This window comes from Cornus florida, unplaced genomic scaffold, assembly GCF_030987335.1.
Source record: "Cornus florida cultivar Cherokee Brave unplaced genomic scaffold, ASM3098733v1 CherokeeBrave_3.0.0_Hap2_Chr02, whole genome shotgun sequence".
Classification (NCBI taxonomy): domain Eukaryota; kingdom Viridiplantae; phylum Streptophyta; class Magnoliopsida; order Cornales; family Cornaceae; genus Cornus; species Cornus florida.
Window position 1 is genome coordinate 109,417,978 of NW_026775572.1, and position 12,740 is coordinate 109,430,717.

Genomic DNA, 12,740 nt, shown 5'->3' on the forward strand with positions numbered 1-12,740 from the left:
GCCTTTGGGTTCGCTGTCGACAAGGGTGGGGGTTTGGGATCCTGTGATTGACAGATTTGAGAAGAGGCTTGCCGGGTGGAAGAAACAATATCTGTCTGAAGGGTGGAAGCTCTTATGAAAAGTACATTGTCAAGTCTTCCTACATATTTTCTTTCTTTTTCAGATTCCATTCTCAGTTACCGAAAGGATAGAGAAGCTTCAGCGGAATTTCCTTTGGGGTGGTTTGGGGGATGAGTTTAAATATCATCTTGTTCGGTGGGAACAGGTATGCACGCCTTTTCAATTAGGTGGTTTGGGTATCTAAAGGGTGGTCCCTTTTAATAAGGCTCTTTTAGGGGAGTGGTTGTGGAGATTTGGAGGTGAACGCCATCGATTATGGAGGAGGGTTATATCTTGCTGCTTTGGGGAGGAGAGAGGTGGGTGGTTCTCTAGAGTGGTTAGATCGTCTCCTGGTGTGGGTGTTTGGAAGTCTATTCGGAAGGAATGGGATGATTTCTCCAAGCATATTAGATTCAGAGTTCGAGACGGCAGGGATATTAGGCTATGGGAGGATGTATGGTGTGGTGAACGTTCGTTGGCTTCTTTGTTTCCTAGGTCATTAGAATTGTTGTTGGCAGACATGCTTGGGTGGTCGACTGTTATCGGCTTGATAACGGGAGGATCACCTGGGATGTGCGTTTTCAGTGACGTGTTCAGGATTGGGAGTTGGATGACATTTCCGACTTGTTGGATCTACTGTATAGACAGATGATTGATGGGGAGGCCTAGATTCCCTCATTTGGGTCCCCTCTCCCCAGGGGAGATTTGAGGTCCGGTCTTTCTTCCGCTGCCTCTCTGGTTTCTCAGAGGCTGATTTTCCTTGGAAGACAATCCGGCGGTCGCAGGTTCCCTTAAAGGTGGCTTCTTCTTTTTTTTTTTTTTTTTTTTTTTTGGATTGCCGTTTCGGGCAAGATTCTTACCCTCAACAACCTTAGAAGAGAAGACAGGTAGTGGTCAATTGGTGCTGTATGTGCAAGAGGGATGAAGAGTAAGTTAATCATATTCTTTTACATTGTCAGTCATGTGGCCCACAACTGTTGGAGTTTCATCTTTGGTTTGTTTGGTATGCAGTGGGTCATGCCCCAATCTAGGAGAGGTTTGATTGACTCATGGAGAGGGTGTGGTATGGGTTCTCATGTTATTCATTTTTGGAGGGCGGTACCACTATGCGTTTGGTGGTGTATCTGGAAGGAACGTAATAGTAGATCTTTTGAGGGGGAGGAATCTCCTGTAGGAATTCTAAAATACCGTATCATTAGCTGTCTTTTATGCTTCTTTTTTTTTTTTGGGGGGGGGGGGGGGTTCTTTTGTATTTCTTTCTTTCTTTCTCACGTTTAGCTTGTTGTACTTGGATGCGTTTCCCTTTTGAACGCTCTTTAATACATCTTTACTTATCAAAAAAAAAAAGAACATATTTCCATTGAGATAGTGAGATGCCCCGACGAGAACGAGTAACCTTAATCCCAAGAAAATGGTGAAGAGCACCCAAGTCCTTGGTATGGAAATGATGACCCAAGTGTCGCTTCAACTCTGCAATGCCTGCTAAATCACTCCCAGATATAATGATATCATGGATGTAAACAATCAAGACAATAGTACCAGCAGAAGAGTGACGAACAAACACAAAATGATTAGAAGTAGAGTGCTGAAAACCAAACTCAAATCACCACAACACTGAATCTATAAAACCAAGCATGGGGAGAGCTTTAGACCATATAGAGTCTTGCGCAGACGACAAACAAGGTGCTCACTACTAGCAACAGCATATCCAGGTGGTTGATCCATGTAAAGTTCCTCCTGTAAGTCCCCATGGAGAAAAACATTCTTTATATCAAGCTGTTATAAAGGCCAAGAACAACAAACAGCCGCCACTGGCAATAGAACTCGTACAGAGTTAAAGACAAGCTATAGGAGAAAAGGTCTCTGAGTAATCAACCACAGAGGTCCACGTGTACCATTTGGCAACCAGACGCACCTTAAGACGCTCAACACTACCATCAGGAAGATACTTAACCGTGTAAACCGAACGACAAACGATAGTTTGTTTCCCAGAAGGGTGAACAGTAAGCTCCCAAGTCTGATTCTTGTGAAGAGCACTCATTTCCTCATCCATAGCGTGTTTCCATCAAGACATAGATGAGGCCTGCTTATAAGATGAAGGGATAGAGACAGAGGACAAGGTAAAGGAAAAAGACTGCAAGGAGGAAGAAACACGATCATTTTTTTTTTTTTGATAAGTAAAAATAGCATAAAAAGAGCGTTCAAGAGGGGAACGCGTCCCAATTACAAAAGTGGAACCGGAACTAAGGCCCCAAAGAATCCAAAAAAGTAATTAAATCATATGAAGAAGAACAAAAGCTCCTCTTCACATAATTGAAGAGAGAACGAAGAATGTAAAGTTTGACCGTTTCCGTAGGCGACTCTTTTCCTTCGAACATTCTGCTATTTCTCTCCCTCCAAATGCACCACCATACACAATGTGGTACAATTCTCCAGAAATCACGAACGTCTCTTCTCACTCGACAACCTCTCCAAACATGAATCAATTCCTTAGTAGATCGTGGCATAACCCAACACATGCCAAACAACCCAACAATAAGATTCCAACAATCAATCGCCACAGGGCAATGCAAAAGGAGGTGACTGCAAGTACGTTTACCTCGACGTAATGCAATTGGTAAATCATCAATGGCAGAAGTGGATGATGGAGGAACAAGAACTTGAGAAGAGATGTGTCCAGAGCGTAAGGAACAACATGCCGAGATCGTGACTGCTGGTAAAACTGCAGGGGGGATTAGAAGATGGAGGAGAACTAGAAGATGGATCTAATGGCATCGGAAGGGTAGGTAAAGATAAGGAAGACTCCCCTTCACAAGAAGATATCAGATCAGAAGACAAATGCAAACCAGACGATGTGAAGAAAGCAGTGGACTCAAAAATGGTAACATCAACACTCACAAAGTAACACCAGGACTCGAGACTGTAACAGCGATACCCCATCTGAGTGTGGGAGTACCCTAGAAAAACACACAAGCATGAGGAGACAATTTATCATGACCAGGATCTAGAGTGTGAGCAAAGGCTACACAACTAAAGACACGAGGGGTAAGTTGAAAAGGAGAGCTATCAGAATATAAAAGAGAGAAAGGATTCTAATTATTTAAAATAACAGAGGGCATGCGGTTAATGAGATAACAAGCAGTAAGAATTGCATCAACCCAAAACTGTTTTGGAACTTGCATATTGAATAACAAGGTTCACGCAACATCCAACAAATGGCGGTGCTTTCGTTTATTAACACCATTTTGTTGATAGGTGTGAGCACAACTAGTCTGATGAAGGATACCACAATCAACACAAAAGGAATCCATAATCGACTGTTTATATTTCAAAGCATTGTCAGATCGAAGAATTTTAATGCGTTTACCAAATTGAGTAAAAATTTCATTGTAAAATTTAGCAATAATACGAGGTAACTCAGATCTCTCTTTCATCAAAAGTAAATGTGTCATTCGTGAATAGTCATCGACAAATATAACAAAATAATGAAATCCATTCAAGCTAGTGGTTTGAGAAGGACCCCAGATGTCCGTATGGACTACATCAAAAGACTCAGTTTGATGACTATAACCACAACTAGGAAAAGAACTACGGTGATGCTTGCCTAACTAGGAAGCTTTACACTCTAAGACATACACATTACTCAATGTAGGAATAGCTAATCCCAACTTTGCCAACGATGGTGACCCAAACGAAAATGCCATTGAAAAGGCGAGATTGTAGCACTCAAAGCTGATGACAATGTAGGAGGTTCACCAGGATCCAAATAACATAGCCCATCCTTCTCATGCCCTGAACCAATCATCTTCTTCGTCTTAAGGTCCTATAAAACACGAGTTGGGAGAAAAAGTTCTATTACAGTGCAATGCCTTAGTCAATTGACTTAAAAAAAGCAGATTAAAAGGAAGTCAATTGACTTACAGAAGTTAAAAGGAAAATTAGGAACATAGAGGCTGCAAGATAATGACAATGACTTGGTAGGGTGAAGGACACCCTTCCCATAGATAGGACGAGAAGAACCATCAGCTAAAACAATATGATGTTTAATAGATTTGAGATCAGAAAAGAGAGATGATATACCAGACATATGGGAACTAGCCCCAAAGTCAATGACCCAGGATGGAGAAGATTGGGTCACACGTGCAATATTACCTGAGTTGGCTAAGGTAGCAGTCGATGAGGGTGGGAGAGTAGATTGTAGTGTCTGGGTGAGCTCCCTCAACTGAGTAGTGAGCGTATCACGAGAACTAGAATCCGAAGCCACATGTCCAGATGTAGTATGAGGCAACAGTGGTTGTGCAGTACTATCCATAACCTGATTTGCATGTTGTGGTTTGCCATATTTCACCGAACAACAAGGTTGTGATTTTGTTGAAAAAGAAAGATTCGGTAATAATACTACCAAATATTATTAGCTGTAAATATAACAATAGGGAGGATATTTGCTGTAAATAGAATATTGATCAATGCTGTAAATTAGGAAATTATTATTTAGGCCAGCTAGCTATTAGGAAATTATTTATTAGGAAATCAGTTTCCTGATTTTGTGCTTGTATCCTCTCCTACAAGGAGAACCCGTGTAAACATGTGAGAATAGAGAGCTAATACAGAAAAAGTTCATTCCATATTTTTTTCCCTTTCAAGTTTATATGGTATCAGAGCCACCCTAAGAAATTCGGAAAAAACCCTAATTTCTATATTGCCCAATTTCTTCACTGATCAGCTATGTTTGACGTTTCCTCCGTGTCAACCCCACCTGTCACAACCCAGCCAACCAATCCTGCAACCCAAGCCAATACCGATTCTCACTCGGATCAGATCACCACTATTCGCCTTAATGGTGACAATTATTTACGGTGGTCCCAATCCGTTCGGATGTACATCAGAGGGCGGGGAAAGATCGGGTACCTAACAGGAGACAAGAAGGCACCAGCATTGGAGGACCCAACGTACGTGACCGGGGATGCAGAAAATTCAATGTTGATGACTTGGCTCGTGAACTCCATAGATGAGGATATTAGCTCCAACTATAGTGCTACTCTACATCCAAGGAGCTTTGGGACAACGTGAATCAGATGTACTCTGATTTGGGAAATCAGTCTCAGGTCTATGAATTGACTCTGAAACTTGGTCAGATTTGGCAGGGAGAAGACTCGGTCACCAAGTATTTCAATTCATTAAAGCGCCTTTGGCAGGACATGGATCTGTTCAATGATTATGAATGGAAATCCACTGAAGATGCCAATCACTACAAACGGACCGCGGAGGCTCATCGCATTTACAAATTCCTTGCTGGGCTCAATGTGGAATTTGATGAAGTACGGGGACGGATTATTGGTAGGACTCCACTTTCTCCAATTGGTGAGGTGTTTGCTGAGGTTCTAAGAGAAGAGAGCTGCATACATTTAATGTTGGGCCTGTTGAGAGTTCTGCCCTTGTTGTTGCCGAGACTGCTGCTAATAACACTTCATTAAGGAAAAGCTCGAAAACGGATTGATATGTATGCCATACATTCCTACTACCGAGCAAGTTGCAGATGTGCTTACAAAGGGACTTCCTACAAGACAGTTCGACAGACTAATTGGCAAGCTGGCTATGAAGGATATTTTCAAACCAGCTTGAGGGGTAGTGTTGAAAAAGAAACATTCGGTAGTAATACTACCAAATATTATTAGTTGTAAATATAATAATATGGAGGATATTTGCTGTAAATAGAATATTGGTCAATGTTGTAAATTAGAAAATTATTAATTAGGCCAGCTAGCTATTGGAAATTATTAATTAGGAAATCAGTTTCCTGATTTTGTGGTTGTATTCTCTCCTATAAAGAGAACCCGTGTAAACTTGTGAGAATATGAGCTAATTCAGAAAAAGTTCATTCCATATTTTTTTCCCTTTCAAGTTTATATATTTGTACCACTGCAATGATCACACTTTTTGGCACCACGTCCACCAAAACGGTCACCACCACGGGAATTGCCACGAAAACCACAACTACCACAGTTACCACGAGAACCACCATGAGAAGCACGACAACCTCCATTGCTAGAGACTAATGCAGAAGACTCTGTAGGAGGTATAGTGGAGCTTTGCCCCAAAGATGATCGTAATAGACGAGGATAAGCATTAACAGCTGTGGGCAACTTCTTGCTAGTGAGAATCTGATATTTGAAGCCACGAAGATCTGTATCTAAAACAGATAGCAATGTAGCAATCATAAATTCCTCCCAGTGCCTCTTCTGTTACCCTAAATCAGTACTAAATGGTCAATGTTGTAGTAACTGATCCCACCAAATTTTCAAGGTACTATAGTATTCCAACAATGGTTTCCCAGACTGCTTAGTAGCAAAAAGTTTCTCATACAACTCAAACTCGAGAAACATACTCTAGTGCGAAAATGACTGCAATAGAGTCCCAAATCTTCTTAGAAGAATCACAAAATGCAACTGTACTAGCATTCTTGGGTTCCATATTGTGCCAAAGCCATCCCATAACAACACTATCCTCACATGCCCAATCTTCAATTTGCTTCTCACGAGGAGGAGGATTTTTGGTCAGGTATTTCAATTTCCTTCGCCCATGTAGAAAAACTTGGAACTGCATGAGTCCAAGAAAGATAATTATCTCCGTTCAATTTTTGCGAGGTAATGAACTTAGGCATATCATCGTCCTTGATGGTTTGTGGCTTAGTCTCAGCCATGGGTAAAATGTAAACAAAATAAACCAGGAGCTGAACAGATTATAGGTCCAGAATCAACACAAAGCAAACAGCAGATTTCAGCCTCAAACTGACCAAAACAGTAACAACAGCCTGCAGCCCAAGAACCCAACAAGGTTTTACAGCAGATTTTAGCACCAAATCACAAAACAATACCAACAGCCTGCAGCCCAAGAACCCAAACAAGGTTTTACAGCAGATTTTAGCACCAAACTCACAAAAACAGTACCAGCAGCCTGTAAACAACCTCAGCCGAACATCCTTTTGGCCAAAAGCTCAACCTAAATGCAATGAATCAACACAACCACCAAGCCATCTCCTCTAAGGCACAAACGACACCCTTTGAAGGGATTTCAATAACATAAACAACCATAAATGGCTCCAAAATCCAAATCAAAATCAATAGGGCTGAAATTTTAAAAATGTTTCAACAATGGAAAATGACCCTCAAAAAGCATAAAAAAGGCAACAAGAATACTATCTTAATTATCAGAAAATTCAGGCGATCCAGTTGGTATAATTTGTGAACTGTATATGCTGACGTCAGAATGATGTTAGTGAACTGACGCTGTCGTCAAGCTCTTCTGGTGTTGGATAACTGAATGTAAATGAGTTCTAGACTTGATTTGGCTCTGATACCAAGTTAAAGTTGAAGAAGTTAGGGTTTGTAGAAGTAGAGAAAAAGAGGAGAGAAAGAGCAAGGAGTGTTCTATGAAAGGTGAGTCAAAAGATTAGGGTTTTCCCACACCTCTCACCTATTATATATTAAGTAGTGTGGTGAAATGAATTCAATTATATTGAATCTGTTAATATCTTTACAAGAGCCTCTGTTGGGCTATATATAAGAAATTACAGAGAGAAAAATCAGCAACTAACTTAATTTTGAAAACCCTATAATTAGGAATCCCTGATTCTCTATCAATCAAATCCCTAAACTCTACGAAACAAATATTTATACAATTCTAGTGCTAACCTACCACTAATCAAGGAGACTAACTCGTATTTTTCCACACTCCCCCTTAAGCTGGTGAATAGGTGTCAACCATTCCCAGCTTGGAAATAATTTCTTGGAAGATAACACGGTTGAGCCCCTTTGTAAGAACATCTGCCAATTGACCTCCCGTGGGAACGTATGGTGTGCAAATTAATCTGCTTTCTAGTTTTTCCTTGATAAAATGCCTGTCTATCTCAATGTGCTTAGTTCGGTCGTGTTGCACTGGATTATGTGCAATGTTGATTGCTGATTTATTGTCACAGTAGAGTCTCAATGGCCCACTCCATTTAATCTTCAAGTCTTCCAGTATAATCTTCAACCATAACAACCCACAGACACCTTGTGCCATTGCTCTAAACTCAGCTTCTGCACTTGACCGAGCTACAACATTTTGCTTCTTGCTTCGCCATGTTACCAAATTGCCTCCAAGGAATGTACAATAACCTGAAGTAGACCTCCAATCCATAGGGGACCCTGCATAATCTGCATCTATGTAGGCTTCAAGGACAAGCTCAAAATTTCTCTTGAACATTATCCCCTTCCCAGGATTAGCTTTCAAGTAATGAAGCACACAGTAGGCAGCTTGAAGATGAATCTCCTTGGGGTCATGCATGAATTGGCTGATGACGTTAACAGAATATGCTATGTCCGGCCGGGTGTGGGCAAGATAAATGAGTTTTCCAACTAATCTCTGGTACATCTCTCTATCTACTGCTTGATCTCCAATAGCCTCTCCAAGTCTATGGTTCGGCTCTATAGGTGTTGCAGCTGGTTTGCTTGCGAGCATTCCTGTTTCCTTAAGAAGATCGGTGACATACTTTTGCTGCGAGATGAAGATACCTTGTCTAGAATGAGCCAGTTCTATCCCTAGAAAATACTTTAATCTCTAGAAAATACTTCAATCTCCCCAAATCTTTTATCTCGAATTCTTTGATCAAACATTGTTTCAAGGCTTGCTTCTCCTTCTCATTATTTCCAGTCATAATTATGTCGTCCACATAGACTATTAAGGTCGTGACTTTCCCTGAAACTGAGTGTTTGATGAAAAGAGTGTGATCTCCCTGACTCTGCTTGTATGCTGTAGCTAACATCACCTTAGTAAATCTGCCAAACCAAGCACGAGGCGATTGTTTTAAACCGTGTAAGGCCTTCCTTAACTTGCATACCTTGTTCCCTTCAACTCCTCCAAATCCTGGCGGGATGCTCATATAGATTTCTTCTTCCAGGTCACCATGTAGAAAGGCGTTCTTCACATCGTACTGCTGTAATTCCCAATTAAAATTGGCTGCTAATGACAACAAGATCCTCAAAGTGTTCATTTTTGCAACTGGAGCGAAGGTCTCTTGGTAATCAACTCCATATGTCTGAGTGTACCCCTTAGCAACTAGCCTTGCTTTGTAGCGCTCTAACGATCCATCAGCCTTATATTTCAAGGTAAAAATCCCACTTACACCCTACTGCCTTCTTTTCTTTTGGTAGATCAACCACCTCCCACGCCCCATGTTTTTTTTCCCAATGCGTCCATCTCAACTCTCATTGCTTTCCTCCATTCTTCATTGGATAATGCCTCAGATAAAGTGTTTGGAATAGAGATTTCATTTAGACTCGTGAGAAAACTCCTACGGGCTGGTGAGAATTTCTTTAAGGATACATAATGAGATATAGGGTATAATGGTCGTTTGGTACACTCTCGAGTTCCTTTCCTCACGGCAATGGGCAAATCCTGGTCAGTTATAAGTGGAGTAGGTTCAGATACTGTTACCTCATTCTCAGGAGTCAAGTTAGAGGTTTGGGCCTGCACCGGATCAGGAGCTGGACCTTGCTTCCTCGAGTACACCTTCCCTTTCCCATACCGTACGTGATCAAGAGTCATATTATCCTTCACAGGAGACACAACAGGAGACATAGGTGACAAAACAGGAGATTCAGGCTTAGGTACTGAGTTGGATTGAGTGTTTGATACAGGTAAGAGAGATGGTGAACGAGGCGAAGATGGTAAAGCGAGCTGAAAAAAATCCTTATCTTCTATGATAGATGACTCCCCCTGAAGATACGGTTCAATAAAATACGGTTTCCCTTCTGCAAAAGTGACATCAGCTGAGATATAAAGTTTCCTGGTAGGAGGATGAAAACATTTGTAACCTTTTTGTGTGGACGAGTATCCTACAAACACACACTTAATGGCTCTAGGATATAATTTACCCCGGTTGTTACGATGGACATGAACAAATGAAGTGCACCCAAATATCCTAGGGGTAAGGTTGTTTGTGGCACTAAGGTCGGGGTAGAATTTAGAAAGGGCTTCCATTGGACTTCTTGACTCTAAAACCCGTGAAGGAAGTCTGTTTATGATGTAGCCAGATGTAAGTACTGCTTCCCCCCAATAGTGTTTTGGTACATTTTGATGAAACAAGAGTGCTCTAGTAGTGTTTAGGAGATGACCGTTTTTCCTTTCAGCTACTCCGTTTTGTTGTGGAGTATTAATGCAAGATGACTCATGAATAATTCCTTCCTTTTGAAAGAAGGGTGACAAGGCTTGATTGAAGTAATCCCTCGCATTATCAGACCTAAACCTCTTTATTTTGGTACCAAACTGATTGTGGATCATTGTATGGAAATTGAGAAAGATATTACTCACATCTAATTTGTTTTTGATTAAAAATATCCAAGAGACTCTAGTGCAATCATCGATAAAGGACACAAACCACTGTGAACCAGAAACATTTGGGACTGTGGAGGGTCCCCATATATCACTGTGAATTAAATAGAAAGGGAAGGAACTTCTTTCATTGCTAATGGGAAAAGCTACATGAGTGTGTTTTGCATACTCACAAATATCACAATCCCAATATTTAATCCCTTAAACAAAGAAGGAAACATGATTTTTAGAATTGCAAAAGAAGGATGTCCAAGACGAAAATGATGCAACCATATGACATCTTTATTGGAAGAAGAGAGAAACGAAGAGGATAAATTTGTCCTGATCATACTCGGAAGGCTCTGTGTCTCAAGGTAGTAGAGTCCTTCCTTTTCCTTAGCACGTCCAATCCTCCTCCCGGAATCCTGGTCTTGAAATTCACAGTAAGAGGGATAAAACGTAACATGACAATGTAAGTCTCTAGTAAGCTTTTGAATGGACACAAGGTTAGCGGACAATTTAGGAACATGTAAAACATTTTTAAGAACAAGACTAGGGATGATCTGGATCTCTCCTACGCCAGCAACTGTGGTTGTGGTTCCATCGGCAATAGTGATTTTCCTATTGCTAGGACATGGGGTATAAGTGCTGAACTGGTTTGAGGCATGTGTCATGTGGTCTGTGGCTCCCGAGTCTATGATCCATGAATCCACAAACAATTTATCAGAAATATTTAATCCAAGGGAGAATAAAGACTCACCTGAGAGGGCTAAAGAACAAGCACCAGAAGATGGTTTCTCAAGGTTCCCAGCAGGTTTCTTAACTTCTCTATCTCTTCACTGTCGAATCCTTCATATTCTTTTGCCTGGTCCTGACCCACCTGTGAGGTCATATGGGCTTGTCCTTGTTGTCGTTGTTGCTGTCCTCCTTTGTTTCCCCATTCTTGGCTGGATGTGGGTGGTTTCCCATGTAATTTCCAGCAACGATCTCTGGTATGTCGCGACTTTTTACAGTATGTACACCAGAGATTATCTCGGTTTGCCCCCTTTGATAATTCCGCCTTTCCATGTTCAGCTTTTTGCCGTTGTTCTAGAGTGAAACCCCGCTTGTTGTTACTAGAGACTACGAGTGTTGAGCTATCAATCAACTGAGGTTCAAGCATGATTCCTCTCCGACTCTCTTCAGCCTGAATCAATGAAATCACCTCATTAAGAGATGGTACCTCCTCCTTGCCCAAAATTTGAATTCTGACTTGATCAAATTCAGAGTTTAGGCCTGCAAGAAAATCATAAACTCGATCTTTTTCAATGAAATTTTTGATAATTACAGCGCATTCGCTGCACTTCAAATCAATCACCCGATAGTAATCCAATTCTTGCCACTGGTTTTGCAGAAAATTGGCATACTCAATCACGGACTTGTTCCCCTGTTTTGTAGACGTTGTCTTTGTCTTGATCTTGTATACTTGCGCTGCATCACGAACTTTGGAGTAAGTCTGGTTGAAAGCGTCCCAGATGGCCTTCGCAGTTGGTAGGAACATGCATGTATCACTAATTTCAGGTGTCATGGAATTCCACAACCAGGACATGACCATTGAGTCCTCCTCGTCCCACGCTTCGAAACCTACATCACCTTTCTTTGGTCCCGTTCCCAGCAAGTGACTTAATTTCCCTTTTCCTTTCAGAAAAGTTCGAACCAATTGAGACCATTTCAAGTAGTTCCTTCCATTAAGTTGGTACGCCGGTGAATATTCTGCAGTTCACTTGTGGGGCGCTGAACCTGCTCTTCCTCGGGTGATTGGGATGGTTGAACAGTAGTTTCTGACATTCTTCAACAATCGGCTATGAAGGCCGGACAGAAGGGTTATGCGAAAATTGGCAAAAGAAATTGCCAGAGAATGACTGCAATGAAGACAAGTCACAGAGAAAATTGGCTATGAAGGCCTGAACAGAAAAAATAAAAATCGCTGATTTTTTTTTTTTTTTTTTTTTTTTTGGGGAAATCCAAGCCTTACAGCTCTGATACCATGTGGTGAAATGAATTCAATTATATTGAATATGTTAATATCTTTACAAGAGCCTCCGTTGGGCTATATATAAGAAATTACAGAGAGAAAAATCAGCAACTAACTTAATTTTGAAAACCCTATAATCAGGAATCCCTGATTCTCTATCAATCAAATTCCTAAACTCTAGGAAACAAATATTTACACAATTCTAGTGCTAACCTACCACTAATCAAGGAGACTTAACTCGTATTTTTCCACAAGTAGACATAAAGACAATAGTGTC

The 12,740-nt window shown here is 41.0% G+C and overlaps 1 protein-coding gene across 3 annotated transcripts in view; it reads left to right on the forward strand.

The window, feature by feature from the left end:
• LOC132295542 (plant UBX domain-containing protein 7) overlaps positions 1 to 12,740 on the forward strand; it is a 75,026-nt gene that overhangs the window by 43,959 nt on the left and 18,327 nt on the right. The window lies entirely within an intron of this gene.